This window comes from Panthera leo, chromosome B1, assembly GCF_018350215.1.
Source record: "Panthera leo isolate Ple1 chromosome B1, P.leo_Ple1_pat1.1, whole genome shotgun sequence".
Classification (NCBI taxonomy): Eukaryota; Metazoa; Chordata; class Mammalia; order Carnivora; family Felidae; genus Panthera; species Panthera leo.
Window position 1 is genome coordinate 88,302,819 of NC_056682.1, and position 24,868 is coordinate 88,327,686.

Below are 24,868 nucleotides of genomic sequence, written 5' to 3' on the forward strand. Positions count from 1 at the left end.
ACTAATTAATTAATTTGAGAGAGAGAAAGAGAGTATAAGCAAGGGAAAGGAGCAGAGGGAGAGGGACAAAGGGGGGAGTTGGGGGGCATCCTAAGCAGGCTCCACGCTCAGCACAGAGCCAGACACAGGGCTTGATCCTACGACTCTGGGGTCATGACCTGAGCTGAAATCAAGAGTCAGACGCTTAACCCACTGAGCCACCCAGGTGCCCCTGATTCCTTTAGTTCTAAAGACCAATACAGACATTTAAATAAAACTATAAATGCAAAACATAGATTCAAGATAAAAATTCTCTGTAATTTCTAAAATTCTGTGCATCTTATTTGTTCATTGGATGTCAATGCAATCTTCTGTTATTCACTAGCATATCTAAAGTTTCCATACTGAGAATTGTTTTTAAAAACATTAGTTATGGGGCACTAGGGTGGCTCAGTCAGTTGAGAGTCGGACTTCAGCTCAGGTCGTGATCTCGTGGTTTGTGAATTCAAGCCCCACAGCAGGCTCACTGCTGTCAGCGCAGAGCCTGCTTTGGATCCTCTGCCCCCCTCTCACTCCACCCCTTCCCCACTCATGCTCTCTCTTGCTCTCAAAAATAACAAAAAACATTAAAAATATATTAGTTACATTGTTTGTAATTAGTATATTTAAAATGTAAAAAATTAATGTGAGAAATAGTAGAAATGAATGCAAGCTGAGTAAAAATATGGAAAAAAATAAAAATGGGTTAAAAATCACCAAATGGCATTGTAATTATATAATACTTTTTAAAGCCTAAAAATGAAACAATCATATGATCAGGATATTATTTTAAAATATCGTTCCGCAGTTAATTCTTCTATACGATGGGGAAATATGAAGATTGCATTTCTGTGAGAGTAAAGTTTCAGTTCATTTGCAAGTATCTTCATTTTTGTAATAGGGAAAACTACTTGTTATGGGGGGGAAGGAGACTAGCACATTCATTCAAAAAGATGGCACATTTACAGCCAAAGTTGTTCACTGATATTTTATTGTTTTGTTAAGACATTTGTCGCCCATTCTACCTCATTCTGATTCTGAGAATGTCATTCTATTGCTTAGTCAGGAAGAGTACTGCAATATACTTAAATGTAAAACCCAAATGGTTTTTATGGTTTGTTTTTCTGTCAAAAGCAAACATATTTCCCTGAGTTTTCTAGCTCTTTGTTTCTCTTTAACTTTCTGGATACCATCAAAGTTGAATGGATACAAACCAGTTCTTGTGCTACAGATTAAAAAAAAAAATCTATCTGATGTTTTCAAATGGCTGAAGTTTTCACCAACAGTTGTAAAATTTTTAAAAATAAAACTCTGCCTGCCAGACAGTTTCACATTTGGGAACTCGGCTTTGCTTCACATATCCTGGCCTGAGAAATAAAGTTTCCACATTCCCAGAAACTTAATGGCAATTCCACATTGCTGTTTCTCTCTGGGGGTTCCCAGCATATGTATCAAATTACTCCCTCTCTGAGTTCATGTTCATTTAAAAATCTGTCCCCACCTTGAGCTTTATTTGTCTTTGTCATTCTATATTATTTTTATGAACTCAATTATTTTCTGGGAAAATAATTTCTCTTTATACTATTGGCTTGATGGCTATGAAAATCTCTGGACTAAAATTCTTTAGGTGATGTTGCTGGCAGAGGATTTGTAGAGATATCTCAAAATAAAGGAGCTCAATTAAAAATCTTTCCACTCCACACAATCGTATTCTGGTTTTAGACTTCCCTTTCTCTCTCTCTCTCTTTCTCTCTTTTTTTTTAATGTCTATTTATTTTTGAGAGAGAGACAGAGCCAGAGAGCGAGCAGGGGAAGGGCAGAGAGAGAGAGAGGGAGACACGGAATCTGAAGCAGGCTCCAGGCTCTGAGCTGTCAGCACAGAACCCGACGTGGGGCTTGAACCCATGAACTGTGAGATCATGAGCTGAAGTCTGAGGCTTAACTGAGCCATGCAGGTGCCCCAAGACTTCTTTCTTCTTCTTCTTCTTTTTTTTTAAGAGCATTGTTACCTATGAAAATATATGTGAGAGATAAATGAACCCTGACACTCTAATCTCTATAGATTAGAGGCTGAGTTATTTTTGTGTTAAATGTGAAATAAGAATATAAACTTAACATTCAATAATGTATTTAAATTTGGTTTACATATGGGAAGATAAGTGCTCTGGTCTAAACAACCTGCCTATATTGATAAGCCATTAGAAAACTACAATACACATTTCTGATTTACTGTACATTCCTATCATAGAGTTTGTCATTTATAGCCAGTAACTATATTTAATATTTAATTGAATTCTGTGTATAGCAACCACAGCTAGGTTAAGTGGCAATTTATTTTTGATCAGTGCTTTTTGATGATAATAATTGGAAAATGATGAAAAAGTAACTGAATTAACCTTATTTATATTTGAGCAAATCCATTTATGTAAAAATGATTAATTAGAATATTTATAAATACAGTCTATTATAGACTGTCAGATACACTTTGACATAGGGATAAATGGATCCTTCCGTTTATTTCTAGAAATGTGCTATCTGAAAAACAAACTAAAGGAAAATGTGCATTTCTTTAAGGGTCTTTAAATATCAAAGTAAACAGAAAATAAGCAATTTCTGAGGGAAGATTTGGTCTACTCCATACCACTACCAAAATAGTCACTTATAAACTTAAAGCAAAAATCTGTTGCAAAAGTAGGAAACAAAGTATTGTGGAAATTGAACAAGCATCTTTTTCCCCAAGCTTAACTCATCTGTAGGATTTCTATCACAGTAGACTGCATTCACTTAACTATGCACCCTTTTATTTGTTTGCTTATTTATTCCTTCTCACTCTATTCCTCTATCAGGAGAAGTTATTAAGCATAATACATTTATAGCCTCAGGGCAACTGGGTGGCTCCGTTGGTTAAATATCTGACTTCAGCTCAGGTCACAATCTCATGGTTTGTGGGTTCGAGCCCCCGACAGCTCAGAGCCTGGAGTCTGCTTCACATTCTGTGTCCCCCTCTCTCTCTGCTACTCCCCCCCCCTCAAAAATAAATAAACATTAGAAAAACTACCTTTATAGCCTGTCTTAAAGTGTCAAAATCAGTATCATAAACCCAGTGTTAAAATTGTTCAGTCTAGTTAATAACATCACCTAAACTTGCAATATGAACCAATATAAAGTGGGTTTTAACTTATTTTCTTAGGAATATTGCTGATGAGCTTTTTGGATAATAACATTTATGAGCAACATGTGTTGTTGTTATTGTTGTTGTTTTGTATGTAGTAATAGTTTAGGTGTTCTTCTTCCTGGACCATAATGGGTTTTAATTCATGGCAAGTACATGAAAATGAGACATGTGATACTGTTGTAAACACAGATCATTTAATTTCTCATATTGATAGAAAAGATGTATCAAATGATAGCTTGTCAAAAATGTAGGAGTCCATATCAATCCAAAGGTTTAAAAAGGAGAGTTAAATTTAGCCTGGGCCACTTGGGAAGTGAACAAAGAATGTTGTCCTTGTTTACCTACCAGCTGGATCTTCCCTTGCTATGTTGCATTAGCTGGTGAAGTAAACAAGCTGGGTTATTTTTTTATACATAGTAAAATCTCCTGGCCAGTTTAAAGGAAGCAAGGGAGCAAGTCCATGGATGAGTGGTGAGAACTTTGCTGAATAACTGAACATAACCTTTCTCTGTAAGGTAAGGTTAAAGAAAAAGTGCCACATGCCGTCAGGAGTGGCTGTTTCATTTGCCAAAGCTTTCTAAAACCCCAACGTGCTATGGTGAAAATACAAACGTTTGCAGCTCAGGTATCTTCTATTAAGACTAGTTAGAATCAGAAAATATGTATTAGAGTACCACATTCACAATGGATTGTTGAAGGAAAAGTTACTGCTACATGGCTTTCCCTAACCCCTGCATTATACGAAATTTCCATGTAATTTAGAGAAGATAGAAATACTTTTGGCTTACTGGATTTTATGATATTTGATTTTATGAGGTCTGATACCTGCATAGAAGTAGGCATTGCCAGAATCCACATCTGGCTCAAGGGAGAACACTTTATAAAGATTTATATGCATTATAATTTTTTTAATGTTTATTTATTTCTGAGACAGAGCACGAGTGGGGGGAGGGGCAGAGAGAGAGGGAGACACAGAATCAGAAGCAGGCTCCAGGCTCTGAGCTGTCAGCACAGAGCCCAGTGCGGGGCTCAAACTCACAAACCATGAGATCATGACCTAAGCCGAAGTCAGTCGCTCAACTGACTGAGCCACCCAGGTGCCCCAAGATTTATATGCATTATAAACCACCCTGCCCTATATTGAAAAAGCTTTTAAAATTTAACTCCTTCTGTCCATCACCCATCATACATCCTATGACAGAACCTGTGGATTTTATCTAAAGAGATGAGAGCATCAAATGTGAAAGCTCAATCTTCAACTGAAAATTTTGGAATGATTATACGGATAGGAATCTTCTCATGTGAGGGCTGATCTTTGGTCTTAATACTGAAAAATAATGAGAAAAGAACTAATAGTAATAGACACAGATTTTTTTATATTATATCCTTAATGCAAAATGAAATAGCAGAGAATAGAACGTCTAATTCTTAGTAAAGACTTTGCACTATCATCATGAAGAAACCAACAATAGCTCCCCAAATACAATAGAGTATATGAATTAATATAATGGAAAGGAATTCTAATTCTCCAGAATAAGACTGAAGATGTTGAATGTCCTCTTTGCTGCAAAATGGAATGATGGGTAGCATATGCCTGGGAGAAATGTGAGATTGTCTTGAGCTCCAACCCTCTTCTCACTGGAACACTTTCTCAAGTATGATTTGGTGTTCTACATGAATACATAGTATGTAATGTACTATATTATACATTTTATCATATACCTTTACATTTTTATCGACAAATTAGAATTTTCTTTATATTTTTTATTGGTATGTTGAATACACTTATCTAGAAGCCATTTGTATTTAACTTTTACATAAATACCTAACAAGTTAGGAATAATTTGAATAAAGCTAACAGGAAGTAAGAGACATTCCCTTTTTTTCTATTTTTCACTTAAAAGGACATTTGCCATTAAAAATAGAGGATTAACATGAAAGTTCATATACTAAGGCCTACTTCTTCTCTTGGTCATTACAATGTTACAGATAGGGGCCCCTGGGTGATTCAGTAGGTTAAGCATCTGACTCTTGGTTTTGGCTCATGTCATAATCTCACAGTTTGTAAGTTCAAGCCCCATGTCGGGCTCTGCGCTGACAGTGTGGAGACTGCTTGGGATTCTCTCTCTCTCCCTTTCTCTCTGACCCTCTCCACTCTCTCTCTCCAGAATAAATAAATAAACTTAAAAAAAATAATGTTTACAGATAAATTTTATCCTCACAGGCAGGAGAGAAAATTATCTTCCCTGAGGCTTTGCCAGCCCATAAGTTGCTTCCTGCCCCGAGCATTTTCAATTCTCTTCTTAGTGCACTAATCATAAATATTAGCAAATAGTTAGAGATCATTAATTTGAAGAATGTGCTAACCGGAAAGGCAGACCAAAATGCACAAAAAGAATAAGTAGAAATGAACGTAGAGAAAACAGAAACAGTTCAGGGATAAAAAAAAAAATTCAAATAATTTATTAATGTACTCAGAAAAATAAAAGAAGACATTATAATAATCCATGAAACAAAAGGATTGTTCAGAGAGCTAAAAAAAAAAAAAAAAGCTATAAATACATGTGTGTGTTCAGAAATGTTTTTCAAATACTCGTTTGAAAGGTTGGAACATAAAATTGAAAGTTGGAAAATAGAAAAATTGATGAGAAATAGTTGGGAGAAGTTTAGAAAATTAGAGGAAAACAATACTTCTGAAAAGAATAAAAAGAACAGGGCAAGCATGAAATATCAAATCATCTAAGAAAGTTTCCCAAAATAGTAGAACATGTTGTCTAGGTAGAAATAAGCCACTTAGTGCCCAGTACTCCCTGTACCAAAGCCCATCAAATGGAAACTCTGGAAAACTGAAGTTCAACAAACAGAGGATCCTGAAAGTTTCCAGAGAGGAAAAAAGATATAGGTTACTTGAAAAGGACCAGGAATCAGAATGGCATCAGCCATCTTTACAACACAGGCAAGTAGGAGAAAATAAAAAAGCCTCTTCAAAAACCTGAGGGAAATTGTTTGCAAAATATAAACCAAAAGTCAATGAAATTTGATAACAGAAAAAAATTTTTGAGACATTTAATCTCAATATTATCTCCATTGCCTTTTTTCTTAGGAAGTCACTAGTTGATATGTTTCACCCAAATAAGGAAGTAAACCAAAAACGAAAAAAAAGAAACCTATGTGACCTAGGAAGAAGATTCCATGTAAAATGAGGAGAAAGGTATCTCGAGGATGAGAGAGGAAGATCCTCAGTCAGAAGCCTCAGAGCCTTCAGCCAAGACTGGAGACTTAACAACCCCGGAGAAAGTGTTCCCTCAAGCCATTTAAGTAGGTAGGGGCGCCTGGGTGGCTCAGTCGGTAAAGCATCGACTCTTGAAGAAAGAAATTAAGTAGGTAAAATATCTGATGTATTAAGGGGAGGTGGATATTAACACAAGAGATTTTAGAGCAAATTAGTGATAAGTTCTTAGATAGCTGAGCAAATTACAAGGCAAATAATTGTCTGGGAAACCAAGGTTCTTCCAGAAGGGGAAACACCATCCTGATACACATTAACGCTAAATTAGGACTGGTCTTCACGTGCTTATTTACCGTAATATCAACCTTGGATATTAAACTAATAAAGTTAAATTATAAACATATTTTGGGAAGGGAGTGAGAAGTGTGAAGTGTGGAATGCACACATAAACAGTGGTTTGAAACATGGAGAACATGAGAGAATTTAGTACTTAATTTTCATAGTAGGAAGCCCATAGAGACTGGCTTTAAAAAATCACAGAGTAGAACTGTAAGCATGTTATTTATAGATATGAGAATAAGTGCTTAAAGAAAGAGCTAAAAGAATGAGATGAGAGCATGTGACTGCTATTGCTCTTAATAGGCTTTATAGATCCATTTGATGGTGGAAACTATGCTAAAAATAAAAAAAAATGAATTAAAGAAAAAGAAGGACTATACCTCCGTATTTGGTATTACTGAACAATATGAAGTTATCTCTATGGTGCTGCCCTTACAGAAATATTGTCATTTTATACAGAATAATTGAACTTTTCAAAAAAAACACCCGGTGGTTGCTTTTGAAAGAATTCATATACTTTTTAATTGGTATGTTCCTCCCGTGTTTGACAAAATTCAGGCTACCGTAACACTTTGATAACCATGGTAATAAAACCAGCTTCTTAATGTAGGATCATAGGATTTTAGATTTAAAAGGAACATCTGAAATTATATAGCCAATCTCTTCCTTTTAGACATGAGGAAACTAAGGTCCAGAGAAATTAGTGACAGAAATGGAACTATTTTCAGTTAATTTTTAGAAGAACCTATCCACGGAGATGAACAGGAAGGATCATAATACAGAAGGTATGGAATCAGATTGATCTGGCTTCATATTCTGTTCCTACCTCTTATCAGCAAGATAATATCTGACAAATTAATCTCTCTTAGGGATGAGAGATGATAGTTTATTGGATTAAATAAAGTAATGTAAATAAGATATATCCCTGGTATAGAATGCTCAATAAATTATAGCTTTATTACCAATAGAGTTAAGAGTATACATCCATGATATGTACAAAACAGGAGTTATTTTCTAGTCTGGATGACCATATAATTTATCATGCAAAGTAGTCTCTTCAGAATGAGAAAGCTCACTATTAACAATAATGCCCAGAACACAAGGTTTGGGGGTGGGGTGGGGAGCATTTTCTGGTACTTACTTTAATTACAGATTTTTCTAGTGTTATTGAGATATAATTGACAAAAAGCTGTAAGATACTTAAAGTAAACAATATGATAATTTGATAATTTAATATGCGTGTTTATTGTGAAAGGATTCCCTCAATTTGAGTTAATTAACACATCTACCACCTCAATTATTTATGTGTTTTTCCTTTGGTGAGAATATTTAAGTTCTATTCTCAGCAAATTTCAATTATATAATACACTGTTATTAACTATAGTCACCATGTTATACATTCAATCTCAAACCTTTTTCATCTTTTAACTGAAAACGTGTACCCTTTTACCATCCTCTCCTTTTTCCCCAGTATTGGCAACTTTTTTCAGTTGGATGCATATATACTTAGAGTCTACATATAAGTGATACCTTGTGGTATGCAGTGTTCGTCTTTCTCTTCCTGGTTTATTTCACTTAACATAATGTCAGGCTCATCCATGTTGTCACAAATGATAGGATATCCCTCTATTTAAAGGCTGAATCATATTCCATTGCACATATATATGCTATCTTCTTTATCCATTCATCCATCAATGGACATTTAGACTGTTTCCATACCTTGGCTGTTGTGACTAATGCTTCTATGAACACTAGAGGAAGGATATCTTTTCAAGATAAGGATTTGATTTCCTTTGATTATATGCCCAGAAATGGGATTGCTGGATTAGGGTAGTTCAATTTTTTTACATAGATATAATTGACATATAACATATTAAGTTTAGCTGTGCAGCATAACACATTCTATATGATTCTATATTTGTATATGCTGAGAAACGATCACCACGGTAAGTCTAGTGAACATCCGTCACCAAACATAGTTACAATTTTTTTCTTGTGAAGAGAACTTTTAAGATTCACTCTTTTAGAAAATTTCAAATATACAATGCAGTATTATTAACTACAGTCACCATGTTGTGCATTATATCCCCATGACTTATTTATTTTATAAATGGAAGTTTGTATCGTTTGACCATTTTCACCCATTTTGCTCACCCCTTACTCCCCACTTCTGGCAATCACCAATCTGTTCTTTGTAACTGAGTTGGGTTTTCGTTTCTGTGTGCTTGTTTGTTGGTTTTTTTGACTCCACATATACATGAGATCATGCAGTATTTACCTTTCTCTGATTTATTTCACTAAGTATAATGACTTCAAGTTCTATGTTGTTGCAAATGGCAAGATTTCCTCCACTGGATGTATATATAAACTTGTAGTGGTTTTTTTTCACTCCTCAGTGAGTTCACTCCATTCCTCAGTCTTTACCAGGAGTAAACTCACTGCTGGGGTGGCTTTGAGAAGCCTAGAGAAAGCAATGTCAGTGCTGAGTGATGTGAAAATGATCAAGTTGCCCTGGCAGAGAGTAGAGCAAGAAATAAAGAGGCTGAGGTTAAGTGGACATGTTGCAATGGATGTATTACACAAAGTGAAAAAAAAAACACTACAAGTTTATAACGGCCCAGAGGACACATGAGGAATGAGTTGTGGGAGGACCAGCATCGCTATAAAGTTCATTTCTTCTGCAGGCCAGGACTAAGAGTGGGAGAGGAGTCTGGTCACAGAGCTGAGTTCCACATGGGGATGACTGGACCCCAAAGTAATAGGGACCGGGTACACCACGCCACAAAATAGGCCAGGAAACTGAAATTATGATTAGAACCAGCAAGGGTGAAGGCGTAGAAAGGAGTGACAAACAAAACCCTGTGGAAATGGTTCACAGAATGTGGTGTTCTGAGGCACAAACTAGAAAGGCAGCTGAAAAGGGTGTTATTTAACATACACAACTAGCAAAAGGCCAGAATTAGAAGAGTTAGAAACTGAAAGTAAGATCTTTCATTTAGGTCTCAGTCCTGAGTCAGTTTTTAAACCAGAAATCTTTTTGACAGGACTGGTCTCTATGTTCCTAAACTGGAGGAACTTGCAGCACCGCAATGAATGTATATAATTCCTCCAGGACTTGCCCAAAGGAAACTATGGCCATTTACTCAAGTACACTGGAGAAAGTGGTTCTTAGACATTTTGAAGATTATTGGACATAAAGTCTGAGTTGGCATTGATGCCTGGAGACCTAAAGTATCATCATGGTTCCACTCATAATGGAGATTTATCAGGACTGGGCAGTAAATGGAGTCCTGGCTGAAGCCCAGCTCACAGTGGGCCTCCTTAGTCTCCATACCCTCCCAGCGGTCATTTCCCAACTTCCTGAGTACAATATTGGAAGTGATATACTTGGCAGTTGGAATAAACCTTACACTGGGTACTTGGCCTTTGGGGAATACTCAGCTGAAACCTTAAAAAATGACTTAAAAGAAGTGAATCAAAAGTAGGATTATATCCTGGGGAAGGGGAGACATGGCAAATATTAGTTCTACCCGTAAAATCCGAAAGCATCAGGAATAATGTTCCTTATCTTATAATTTCCTTCGCTAACCTGGTTCCTGCAGAAACTGGATGGGTCATAGAAAATGACTATAGACCACTGCAAGCTCAACCAAGTGGTAGTCCCATTCACAGCTGCTGTGATGGATGTGGAATTATTCCTGGAGAGGATTAATAAGGCTTTCAGTATGTGATGTGCAGCTGTTTTGTTTAGCCAAGAGGATCAGGAACAGTTTGCATTTGCCTCAGTTGGACCACAGTATTCACTGGCAGGGTTGCATCAGTGATATGTTAGCTCTCCTACCTTCTGTCATATTCTGAAGAGGTATGTACCACCTGGAGTCCCATAGACTATCAGACTGATTCATTAAAACAAAGGCATCAAGGGGCGCCTGGGTGGCTCAGTCGGTTAAGCGTCCAACTTCGCCCCAGGTCATCATCTCACGGTCCGTGGGTTCGAGCCCCGCGTTGGGCTCTGTGCTGACAGCTCCCCTGTTCATGCTCTCTCTCTGTCTCAAAAATAAATAAATGTTAAAAAAAATAAAAAACAAAAACCAAGGTATCAAGTTGACCAGCCAGGATGAGCAAGAGGTAGCTAAATTATGAGAACTTTGTTCTATCACACATATGCTCCAAAGGGCAGAATTAAGATTCAGTGGCCTGTCACTTCAGTCAATTTTTATTCAGGGACATGTCAATCCCTAATCACAATGAATGAAACACAGCTCTTGATAGACCTCTTTGAGTTCTTGAGGCAACATATTCTGAACTTAGGAATACTGCTTCTGACAAACTGAGTGATAGTGATTTGAATGACCAGAGGCTACCAAATTTTGAGTGACACTTAGAGCACCAAGGGCTCTGTAGCAGGTCTGGGCTGTAGGGAAAGCTGTTCGGCTAGTAGGTGCAGATGACACCTTAAGCCTTATGGCTCTAGAGATGCCAGTGATTGGAAAATATATAGTATGTAGTATTTGTCAAGCTCTTGTGAAAAACTTATAACAAAGTGCCCTGGGGTTCTATTTGTGTGCCTGTCTACAAGTAGCTCTTGGCAAGTCCCTGGGATTCTGTAGACATGGAGCACTAGACGGCAGGCCACCAAATGACCATGCTTCTATGATCTGGGTTATGTCAGACATTCTACTATGGTCTGAATGTTTGTGTCTCCCCAGAATTCATATGGTAAAATCCTGACTCTTAAAGGTGATGGTATTACAAGGTGAGGTCTTTGGGAGGTGATTAGGTCACACAACTGAAACCCTTATGGACCAGATCAGTGTTGTTGAGATCCTTAGCCTATCTGCCATGTAAGGATACAATGAAAAGTCTGTAACTTGAAAGGGAGTCCCCACCTAACCGTGCCGATACCCTGATATTGGACTTCCAGTCTCAAGAACTGTGAGAAATAAATTTCTGTTTATAAACTGCTCAGTTAGTGGTATTTTGTTATAGCAGTCTAAACAGACTAAGACCCTTCCAAGTCATAAAGATGTATGGGCTCAAATAGCAGCTCATCCTAAAAAGGAAACTGAGCAGGAAGAGGAGGAACAGATAAGCTGACTGAGCAGAGATCCCAGACCCCCAGACCTTCCACAACAGTTCCATCAGGGCCATTTCCCCAGTTCGCACCTATGACCATACCAGGGAAGAGGTGGGGTAAGAAGTCCATACCAGTAGCTAACAGAGGAGGAAATTTCCAACTTCTAACTTATGGATGGGTCAGTTTGATTTGAAGGCAAAAGCGAAGAATGGATGATGGCTATATGATGGTCATATTCAGGGCTGATTTTGAAAGAGTTAGGAAAATACCTTCCCATTAGGCAGAACTATGAGTATTACATCTGGCCATCCACTTTAAGCTTTTTATGTGGGAGAAAAAAAATGGCTGAAGGTGAGAGTATGTGCGGATTCCTGGAAATTACCAATGGCTTGATTGTTGGGTCATGGGCCTGAAAAGACAATTATTGCTATAGCAGATATCTAAAGGTTACAGTTTACTGAGGATTCAGTATCAAAAATTACATAGCTTTCAACTTGCAAAAAAAGGACATTTAGTAAACTCATCACCTTTAGAGAGTTTTCTCTATGTCAAAAGAAATTTCTGTTGAAAAATTTCAGTTTTCGGTCTGGGTTTTAAAATATGTACCTTTAAGTATGTTGTAACTTTTCAGCCATATTTGGTGGCATTTTTCCTGTGTGTGTATGTGTAGAAGAAAAAAGTAAATGCAATTGTTTCCTCCTCTTGATGGAAAACAACAGTCACCAAAAACCACAACACGCTTGTATTTTTTCCACTGTGGAATCTTGAAAAGGAAGATGCCAGAGTGTGATGACATATATGTTGCCACCAAATACTTTAATTATCACATTTCTTCATGGAGCTTAGTATTTTCTTAGACGCAGCCACCACAGAGTGGGATGTCAGTGATCCAAAAAATTAGGCTTGCCTCAATATGCTTAATGTCAGGATTTTTTCAAGCATCTGTTAAAGTTTCAGTTTTTTCAATTTAATTTTCTTGCTAGCTTAATTTCTGTTAGTTAGGAACATTATTTTCAGACTTTCAAAGTTGACATACTTACATATGCTGTATAACCACCCATGCTTTCTGTATAACAGATGGGGAAAGTCACGTGTCTTTCAAAGCATTTTCATCATAGGATGCCTGGGTGGCTCAATCGGATAAGCATCGGACTTCAGCTCAGAGTATCTGACTTTGGCTCAGGTCATGATCTCACAGTCTGTGAGTTTGAGCCCCACATTGTGCTCTCTGCTGTTATTGTGGAGCCCTCTTCAGATCCTCTATCCCCCTCTCTCTCTGCCCCTACCCTGCTTGCACGCTGTCTCCCTGTCAAAAATAAGTAAATATTTGAAAATAAAACAAAACGTTTTCCTTCTCGTCGTAAATATGTCCGTACAACTTGATTACACATCACTGTGACAGATTGTGACAAGGAGATATTTTCTCAAATGGTAATTATGTGTTGTTAGGTGCCTAGTAGAAAGATGCCTAACATGAAATATTTGAGCGTTCATGCATACCTTAAATGTAGTGATTCCTCTTAAGTATGAATGTTTTAAGGATTAGTACTCTCATTGTCTTATGAAACCATTCACCATCAGATGTGAAGTTTCAGAGAAGTTTTGTGTCTGTGTAGATTTTGGTCCTTTACTGGAGACATTTGATCATTGTTCCTCAATTTTAAGCAGAGATGAAGCTATTGCAATAACCTAACGGATCCTCTAGCAGTCATTGTCCCTTTTATGCTTTCATACCTATCACTTACTAATTATACTTTCAAAAGTGTATGTCCAAAGCTTTTCATGACATCTTAATGCATCCTGCTTGAGGGTAAAACTCTTAGCACGACATTCAAGAACCTGTATGAAATGTACTTGTCTCACACTTTCTAGTCACATCTAGTACCATTGACTATTTTATGTGATAAAAAAACGGGGGCATTCAGCTCCCTATTTTTTCTCAATGCTCTAAAAACCTAACCAGGGTCTTAGACCTCTGTGTTTCCTCTAGAGTACCTACCACAATATATAAGACATAAAGGAAATATAAATGCCATGGATTTAAAACTAGATGATTACCTTTTCGCGGCGCCTGGGTGGCTCAGGCAGTTAAGCGTTGGCTCTTGATTTCTGCTCAGGTGATGATCTCCTGGTTCGTGAGTTTGAGCCCCATGTTGGGTTTTATGTTGGCAGTGCAGAATCTGCTTGGAATCTCTCTCTCTCTACCCCTCCCCACATCTCTCTCTCTCTCTCTCAAAAATAAATGAATAAAATTAAAAAAATAAAAAATAAATAGATGGTTACCTTTTCAACTGCATGAAAAAGCTATTACAAAAATGTAAGTAGCCTGTTGGAATATAAAAAACTTGAGTGCAAGACCTTGAATACAATCCATTCCTTGCCAAAGATTCAGCATTCTGATGAAAGAACACATTGGCAGGAGGTGGAGAGTCTCAGTCCTTCAGAAGGAGAAAATGTGTGGTTTTAAGGAGTAATAGTTAAGTACAGTTGAAAAAATTCACTCTTTATGATCAGAAATTTTATGGATAAATTGCCTTTTGTGACCTTCTTGAAAAAAATTAATAGTCCACAATACTGCTGTCACAGAAGAAAGCATCTGAGTTCCAAAGGCTTGAATTAAAAGAAAAAATTTTATATACAACCTTGTTGTAGGATGAGGACTATGTTTCCAGTAACCTACACTCAGAGGCTTATATTTTAATTTAGAGATCGTCTTACGTGACATTTGTCATTAACAATATGACAGAGCCAACTGGGAAGCATATCTACAGATTAATGGCAAAGCAGAGAAGGCTCAGATTCTTTACAGTATGTTTGCTATTCTTCATGAAATCTGATTAGCATACATTTTGATGCTGATTCATCTCCTTTGCACATTAGTAATATATCATGTCATTCATCACAAAGATAAATGTTTATCCATTTATTTACTCACCGTACATATTTTGAATCTCTTCATACCAGTCACAGAAGAGGCAGAAAAGAACAAGATGCTCTCTGCATGAATCAGCCTCTAGGACATCAAGGTAGGCAAATAAATATGGACACACACATGTGGCAGTCCAATATGGTAAATGTAATAATAAGAAGCATGTTAAATGTAGAGAGCTATCACAAATATAGTAATTAACTCTATGCATGTATGTATAAAAGCTTTTCTAATTATCCATGCCATGCTAATTAGGAGTACTCTAAGGAGATAAAGTATGTGTGAGGGTGTGTGTGAAAGCATGTGTGTGTGTGTGTATGTATGTGTGTGTGTGTATGTGTGTAATTATTCCTAGCTGAAGAAATATTACGTGTAAAAGAATGGAGTTATAAAATATCTACTCCACTAAAACATAAAACAAATTTAAAGGAAATGAGGCAAGAGATTTAGATTGGGACCGTATCAAAAAGGGTTTTGTAAGCTATGAGGTATGGGCTTTAGAGCATAAAGAATTATAAGTCATAAGCATTATAAGCAGGGGAATCAAGCTAAGGTTTTTGTTTTAGAAAAATCAATTTGGTGGCAATAGGAAGAGTAAACTAGAGGGAGAGGGCAAGACTAAACACAAGAGGCTATGAAAAATTTGCAAGAGAGTTTATAAGAGATTGAGTTAACATGTAAAAGAAAAGAATGATGGATAGATTTGATAAATAGCAAGGAAGAGTCACTGAAAGTACTTGACCAATTTGATGTGGGGGGAAATGCATGGAGAAGTATCTTGTGCATAGCTTACAATATAACATGAAGAAACTGGTAGAGTGGTAGTGATTCCAATACAGGAAAAAGAGGACACAATTGATAGCATATATCTTGAGCTGGGAACTGGATGAGTGCACGTAATTCAGCTTTCAACAATAAGATATCAGAAGAGGAAAATATCACATAGATGCAGATTTAATAATAAAGTGGATACATTTGTAGATTTTTCTTTGTTTTTAATTTTTTTAATGTTTATTTATTTTTGAGAGAGAGAGAGAGACAGACAGAGTGTGAGCTGGCAAGGGGCACAGAGAGAGGGAGATACAGAATCCGAAAAAGACTCCAGGCTCAGAGATGTCAGTACAGAGCCTGAAGTGCAGCTCGAACTCACGAACTGTGAGATCATGAGCTGAGCCGAAGTGGGATGCTTAACTGACTGAGCCACCCAGGCACCCCCATTTGTAGATTTTTCTTAATGACAACAAAGTCTCTAAAGAATAAGGGATGTTATGTTGACCAGAGAGGACTAATAAGCAGTGTTATGGAGTCAACTAAGCTAGAAAGTAATGTTTTTTTTTTTAAACAATGTTTTTAAATAAAGTCACGTTTTCCTATATCACTCAATTTCTCCAGTATAAGACTATAGATATCAGTTATTAGGCCCAATTCAAGACTGATGGATTGAATATTGAGATCCACAGATTAATGTTATAAATGACTTCTGTGTATTTGTGTGTATTATATATATATATGCATATGTATGTGTATACTTCCATATACACGTGTATATTCTCTCATTTTCTGCCTCTCACACATACATATATGCACACAAATGTACATATAGGTATATGTATGTACATATATATATATATATATATGCATACATGTGTGTGCATATATGTGTGCGTGTGAGTATTTGGTACATACCAGGAATTCACATAGACATGAAATTTCAGAGGCAGTTCGGCAACAGGAGGCTTTGTATAACATCCTGAGATAAAGAGAGGTGGTAGGTATTTGAGGATACAAAGGGGAGGAAATCATTAGCAGAAAGGTGAGAGGAGATATTTGGAAAACAAAGTTGCCCTATTATGCAGATAACTCTCTTAAGTAAAAAGGAATATCTATTAATAGATCTTTTCGTGGTACAGGCCCTCTATCTAAATTCTTTTTAGGCAGTTGGGGAGGAGATCAAAATTTTTTCTGAGTTTTTTGTGCCTGGATTGTTGTCAGTTAACAATAATCTACATGCCACTGTGTCCCATCTAGGGGCAGCCTACTCTTGACCCCTACAGTACACACACACACACACACACACACACACACACACACACTGCTTTCAATTATTTATTTAGTCAACCAATACTTATTTGACTGCATCATTGGTAACAATACATGCAAAATAATTTAAAGAGAATTTTGACATACATTTCATTTGGTAACATGTTTAAGCAGTAAAGTTGGAGAAAAGTAGGTCTTTGGATCACCGGTCCAGGGCAATTTCAACTCTAATACATTCGCTGTCATCCAGCTGCCTACATTTATTTCTTGTTATCAGCAGGGTATGGTTAATGAATGTTAACCAAAGAATACTTTTTTTTAAAGGAAGCTCAAATAAGCCACAGGATTTGAAAACTCAGTATGGAACCTAGTACATGAATATGTTCATTATTCTTTTCAATCGTTTTCTTACATTTTTTTTTTTAGAGAATCTGCTGAGACCTCTTTAAAATGTGGCCTTTGACACTATAAGAACCAAAATTTCTCTTTTAAGATATTTTTTAGTCTTTGATCAATAAAGCCAAAGAAGACCTGTAAAATTACAGTACTATTGCTTAACAAATTGTCATATATATTTTTTGCTTAAGTAAATCAAAAATTCTTCCTTTATTTTAAGTTATCATTCCAAACTTATAATAAATCTCTTAAATTGGGTACCTCCTATTGAGAAGAAGAATGAAGATTATTGAATCACACACATAAAATGGCTTTGCTGCAAATTATATACATTGGAATGATATGTAAAGAAATTGAACAGCTTTGTTAACAAATTTTAAAATTAAAAGTCAACTTTTGTTGGGAAGGGTATCTAGGTCAGTCCTGTTAATCAAAAATAATGAAAAACCTAGAGCTGAACTTTATAGATCTATCACTTTGCATAGCCAAAACATTTTAGGCGAATGCAATCTTAAAACCACACAGATTAAACATATCAAAACATTTATTAACCAACAGGATTAGAATAATGTTGAATTTATCAAACCAAGGGAATCTTCTTCTTAAAACATTTTCAGATTGAGAAGAAATTGCCTAAAGCCGTTCTTCTAAAATCGCAGTGGTAAGGAAACCTTCTGTCTTTTCTCCCTCCCTCTCTTCCTTTTGTCCCTCCGATTCTTCCTTTCCTTTTCTCTTTGTTTCTCTCATTCCTTCCAAGCTTTCTAATCCAATGTAAACAAATACTTCTGTAAAATATATTTGATGTTTGCTACTGATCCCTGCTAACTTCTTATCAAATCTCCTTCTCTGTGCCACAAAGCCCTCAACCTCACACTTTCAAAAGCCCCTGTCTCTGTAAGTACCTCAGTCTTGTCTCCAACACTGAAGAACTGTGAAGGAGCTGAGATTTCACCCTACTTGCAAGTTCATAAGCTTGCAATTTTGTTGACGCTGGGGGAAACATGAGACTCCTTGGTCAAAGACAAAGGCCTTTATTATTCATAGCACAGTTGAACAACAAACTCGCATCATTTTCCCTTATCCCAAGTCTCACAGGGAAGCACACATGGGCCCAGATGGACTACGTTTTACAGAGAGGAACCCTAAACATAGGGGACCCAGATCTTTTATAATGGGGATGAACCTGTCCATCTTTCCTCTTGTGGGAGTTATTACCTTTATTATACTAGACAAAAAGCATGCTTGTTCTAGAGGGAGACACTATCTTTAACTTCCAAGGATTTTTGCTATACAAACATCCTCAAGAAGACAGCCTGGATTAAAAGCAATGGGCAGTTCTACTCACAAAATGTAAAGAAATGTGAGATTTATGGAGAATTGGCTACCAAAATTAGTTGGCTTTGTGTCAGAATTTTAAAAGTGATTTCTAGGTGACTGGGATTTGTGCCATCCTGACTTATTTCTCTAATTTAACATAATGATTTATGTACTTCGATCTCCAACTGTTATATACCTTTTACACTGTCAGTGGACATATCCATTTGTAAAATCTCGGGCACCTTGGACACATTTAGACAATGGTCAGTCCTTTTGACCCTGTCTTGCAGAGAATGTAGGTGATGTTTGCATGTTTGCTTTCTGGGATTTTTTAAAAAAATGTTTTTATTTATTTTTGAGATAGAGAGACACAGAGCATGAGCAGGGGAGGGGCAGAGAGAGAGGGAGACACAGAATCCAAAACAGGCTCCAGGCTCTGAGCTGTCAGCACAGAGCCCTACACGGGGCTTGAACTCACAGACTGTGAGATCATGACCTGAGCTGAAGTCAGACGCTTAACCAACTGAGCCACCCAGGTGCCCCTCTGGGATTTGTTGTAACTTATCTTGTTCTGCTTTTGCTAAACAGTTGACATACTCAGCCTGTCTTTATCTAAGAATCAATCACTCAATACGAGATCCTTATATGTCTCAATACAATCTACATATCTTTGTTGTGTGTATGTGTGTGTGTGTATAAAATACTTATTTATTATATATTTGTTTTATATTTACATATTTTATTTGTATGTAACATATAGTTTAATATATATATTATATGTATATATAATATTTTTTACACTTGATCTTAGCCAAAAGGCCGAGAAGCGATATATATAATATATATAATATAAATAATATATATTTATATAATATATTATAATAATATATATTTATATAATATAATATATATTTATATAATATAAAATCTATAATATTTAATATATATTAATATAATATATTTATTTAATATATATTTAATATATAATATAAAATATATATATATTATTTTTCAACCTTTTTTCATTCTATTTTATCTACTTATAAGTGTCACTGTTTCTGCACTCAGACCAGTCCCACTGATGAGAATTTTGTGGAGGTGTGTATTTAATTGTATAATGTTTACTTTTTCTATTGCTTCATCTTGTTACATGGCCCTTTATATTTAACTATACTTTATTATTAATGTGTTTTTATTAGTTTCAGAACAGCAGGGATAAAGTGATAATGGCTGCTTAATTTCTTTGGTACATTGGCTAGTAGAGCACTGGTGTATTAAGATGATAAACAAGCATTGTTTGGTTATTTGATTATGTTGCAGTGTTTTGCAATATTCAGAGAAGGCAGAGAAACTTGAAAGGAAAAAATGTCTTCTATAGAGATAATACAACTCTCATTTCTTTAAAAGGAAGTAGTTTTGTGTTTGTCTCATCTGCCAAAGGGCTATATATTCTAAGCCATATTAGGGCTCTGTGGGGAATAAACTATGCACTTCAGATGTTTTAACCTTTAATTGGTATCGAGACACTGCGGACCAGAGAAATATCCACATAAACAACTCATGATGAAAGTGAATTTGAAAAAGCAAGATTGGAAATGAGGCTGCAGCTGGAGAAGACACAGAAAAATAACATTTTCTTCTGAAAATTGAACAGCACCCTTGCATTTATTCCCTTAAAAAAATTATGTGTCTTTTAAAAATGTATTATCTGTATAAATTATGAATGTAGTATATGTTTATTTAATCCAGTAAATCAATCCAAAGTGTAAGGAAAATGTTTTGAATATCCTTCTACCATACTGAATTAACTAATGATAACAGCATGTCTTGTATTTTTCCATACCTTTATGAATTTTCATATGGACATAGATAAAAATATGCAAACCTATAGGTATGGCTTATTGGTATAGTTGTTTACAATAAAGATTGTAATAAACATTTATGAACATATTTTTATAATTTCTACAACTTGAATTTAAACATATAACAGCTATTCTTCTCAGTAAATTCAGAATTGATATAATTATTAAACAACTTCACTCTTGATGGTTATTGTTTTGTTTTTTTGCTTCTATGAATATATAAAACCCTTGCACATAAAAATCCTTGCAGTAAAAATTCTTGTACTTATGTCTTGGCTATTTTATTTCTGTAAGATTATTTTAATAATAGGATTTCTGGATCAAAGATTATGGTATTTTAAATTTTAACAGCTACTGATAGATTTTTTAATGCCAATTCCCATATTACTTCCAAAGGTTCCCCAAATTTCGACTTCATTCATCTCTATGAGAATTCTCCTCACCACTATATGCTATTCCTTCTTAACATTTTTGTCAAACTAATGTGCTACATTACTTTATTTAATATGTATTTCTCTGCCTGACTATTAACATTAAACACTTTCTCATGAGCTATTGGCCATTGGACTCCTTTAGCCAATTATCTATTATCAGTTATTTGTCAATTAGTTTACATTTGTTATTTTTATGGTAAGCATAAATCTATATTTGTTATTTTTCTAGGTTTGTTTTTTTTTATTTTTGAGAGAGACAGAGACAGCATGAGTGAGGGAGGGACAGAGAGAGGTGGGAAGAGAGAGAATCCCAAGCAGGCTCCATGCTGTCAGCATAGAGCTTGATGTCAGCATAGGCTCGAACTCACAAAACCACAAGATCATGACCCAAACTGAGACCAAGAGTCAGATGCTTAACTGACTGAGCCACCCAGGCACCCCCATATTTGTTAGTTTTATGGGAAGCTTTAGTTACTTGTTGATCATTTGTGCTGCAAATATTTCCCAAGTTAACATGTTTTTACATACTAGCTTTTGGTGTCTTTTGCCACACAAATTATATGTAGTGCCATATACCTTCGATTTTGCTTATCACAACTGAATTATCTGTATTGCTTAGGATGATCCACCCATTTCTAATACTTTGAAGTTAATGAATACTTCTAACACTATAGATATGAAGCAATCAAATTTATAAAAGATTTTCTGTGGTCTAGGCTTAGAGCTGAGTAGTTATGTGAGTTTGGGGATATTTCAGAGTCACTTTGTACTACTCTTTCTTGTACTTATTTTTCCAGGATTTAGGATTGTCAATAAGACAAAATATGTCCGTATTTATAGCTATGCTTATATCTGTTTATATCCGTATGTGTCTTTGGCAGAAGCACCTACTATGTTCCAAATATTGCTGTAGCTTTTTTCACAAAATGCTTATAACAACTATAAAGCATTATGAGGGAAATCCCTTGAACTACTCATCAGCATTATATGAACTGTTACTTGAAATTCAGAGAATTTCACCAATGAATGGGGTGAGGATTTCCACTAATGTTGGGTAAGGGGAATTGGCTATAATCTTCCAAACTCAATCTGTAAGTGCAGATAGTAAATAGCGTGGAACTCACCAGAACTGAATGCTTAGTTGCTCACCCAGAGGAGAGCTATGTTTTTGTTTGATTTCCTCTCGATGTAACATAGAGATCTCTATGTATTTTTCCTCCAGGTATTTCAGATTTATAGTCAAATCAGATCTAGCTTCCTACTGAATTTCTTTGATCAACTGCTCATATATAGTTACTTATATACATGGCAAGGGTAAGCATATAAAACTATAGTTAAGCATTTAAAACTCATCATTTTCTGTTTGAAACTCTTTCATGTCTTCCTTTTGCATTTAGAATACCTTTACCTCTGTTTACAAAGCCCTACATCTTCTAGCATCAGCTTGTGTCTCCCACCCATGTCATGTCTCTATCTTATTTGCTTTGTCTTCTCTAGACACACGGGCTTCTTATGACTCTTCAGAGGCAGCAAGGTTATTCCTTCTGACTTGCCTGAGATTATTTCCCAGTGCTCCTTATCATGTATCAGCTTAAAGACCTCCTCCTCAGAAAAGTCCTCTCTTTTTATCCAGTCTGAAGCAGACATCAATCACTTCCCATTGTTTCTTATTTTTAACTCCCTGAATGCCAATATATTTTTAGGTGAGAATGTTTTATCTCCCCTAAATAGATCCCTATGAATTCTCAAGAGAAGAATTTCAATACTGCCCAGAACTTCAGAGTTAAGAAATGAAGCTGGCATTCAAGCACATGTAGACTACATCCATTGCCCATTTAGTAACCAGTATTTTGTAAGTGTTAAGAAGGATGTGGTCAAGAATATGAGATATTGCCAAGACAAGTAGTTGACTGAATCAAATGCTATCTAGGGTTTACATGGTTTAGTAAAAAAGTCATAGAAATTTGACAAAGCTGTTTATTTCTCTGGAGTGATAAGGGCAGACACCAAAATGTATTATACTGAGGATGGAAAAATAAACAAATTTTGAGGGAATCCATGAAGAGACAAAGTTTTTCTTAGACTGAAAGATAATGTCTGAGATAGAAAAGCCTTAAGTCTCAGTTGTTGATAGGAAGGATCTATGAGGAGATTCTGAGGGTCAAAGAGTGGTGGGAGGGATAGTTCCTTGAGCCAAGGTCTCATGAAGATGGAAGGAATGGAAGAGAATGAAAAGGCTAAAGATAAAGGTTTAACATAGTTTGGAAGAAAGAAAGGCAGTTTGGCATAGTGAGTAACAGTAAATAATTTGGAGTTGAACCACCTAATTTAAACTGATTGACATCAATTTCCTTCACTGAAAAATGAAATATGTAATAGATATTTTGAAGGGTTGTTGTACCTATTTGAGAAAATTAGAGTTCAATATGCATATGTTGCTCTGTGATAGTTATCACTATGTGGTAGTTAAACAGCTTACCCAAAGTAAGTTCCTGGTAAGTGATGACCAAGACTTGAGCCCCTAGTACCAAACCCAGTGACTTAATTACTATCTCTTCTGCCCTTCAGGGTAAAGAGTTCCCTAGATATCACCATGTTTCTTTTTCTTAACATAGGAACATGTTTTCTTGTACCTATAAACACAAACATGGCAACCCTTCAAACATTGCTGATATGTTTCATCTAAGGTGTTTGAAGGGAAGGAGACCATGGACAAATACGTGCTAGGAATGATTCACCTAGAATATCATTACTTGTAGTTATCCAGGTGGATGCTGAACTCCTATTTAGCAATACCATAGGATTAATTCATGTCATGTACATATAGGACAACTATGTCACTCTTCAAGAAAATGATTCAACTGTAGGCTGTCATATTTGCCCCATAATAAATACATGGTTGGTGGCAAGTGGTATTTACTCATGAGAAAGAAATATCAATTAAAGTGTCAAGATCAAAATGTAGCAGATATGTAGCACATTCCACATTTTTTTTTTTTGGTCCTCCTTTGCCCTGCTTGATATTATTTCTCCCACATATATGTGTTCTCTTCTTTTTAAGAGACTTTGGGGTCAATCCCAACAAGGTTTAATTCCTGACCTACACTTTATAAATTTTGGAATTTTGACAGGTCACATAGCATGTTTGAGCTTCTGGTTTTTCATCTATAATAAGTGGAAGTAAAACCTGCATCACAGTAGGAATGATAAAATGAAATTGAATAATGTACGTTTCATGCCTTACATATAGCAGGTAAGCTGTATACCTTGAAGAGTTGCCTCTCCCCCCTTGTTCATTTCATCTAATCATGGGATTGTAACTAGGCCTTCAAGGAAAACAATTTTCAGATGTGTATTTCTAGTTTCATATCTCCAATTGCATAGTTTTTTTTTTTTTTATTCTTCAAAGCACAAAGCAAATAGCACAATCTTAATGGTAACATTAACGATAAACTTTCTTCTTATAAAACTTCTAGTGTCTTATATTTCTCATGTTATTTTTCATTTTTACCCTAATCCCTCTTTCCAGATATAGACTTTGTCAGTAAGAATTCATTAACTCAGGGGCGCCTGGGTGGTTCAGTTGGTTAAGGTCCAACTTCAGCTCAGGTCATGAACTCCCAGTTCATAGGTTCAAGCCCCTCTTTGAGCTCTGTGTTGACAGTTCAGAGCCTGGAGCTTGCTTCAGATTCTGTCTCCCTCTCTCTGCCTCTCCCCAATTTATGCATGTACATGCACTCTCTCTCTGTCTCTCTCTCTCACACAAATAAAAAATAAAAACATTTAAAACAGTTTTAAAAAAGGAATTCATTAATTCACTCAAGTAGGCGCATCTGGTTTGCTCAGTCGGTTGAGAGAGTCTTGACCTCAGCTCAGGTCATGATCTTGCAGTTCATGAAACTGAGTCCATTTCAGGCTCTGTGCTGACAGCAGGATCCTGCTTGGGATTCTCTCCCTCTTTCTGCCCCTCTCCTGCTTGAATGCTCTCCTCTCTCTCAAAATAAATCAATTAACTTAAAAGAAAAATAATTTATACCCAAATCATTTTTAAT

General features: G+C 36.0%; 1 long non-coding RNA gene across 1 annotated transcript in view; it reads left to right on the forward strand.

Annotated features, from left to right (window-relative positions):
- Positions 1-24,868, forward strand: part of LOC122216992 — a 38,907-nt gene that overhangs the window by 557 nt on the left and 13,482 nt on the right. Inside the window, exons 2-3 of the long non-coding RNA XR_006201233.1 lie at positions 14,803-14,864; positions 19,568-19,618. This is a non-coding gene — a long non-coding RNA (uncharacterized LOC122216992). The remainder of the gene's footprint in view (positions 1-14,802; positions 14,865-19,567; positions 19,619-24,868) is intronic.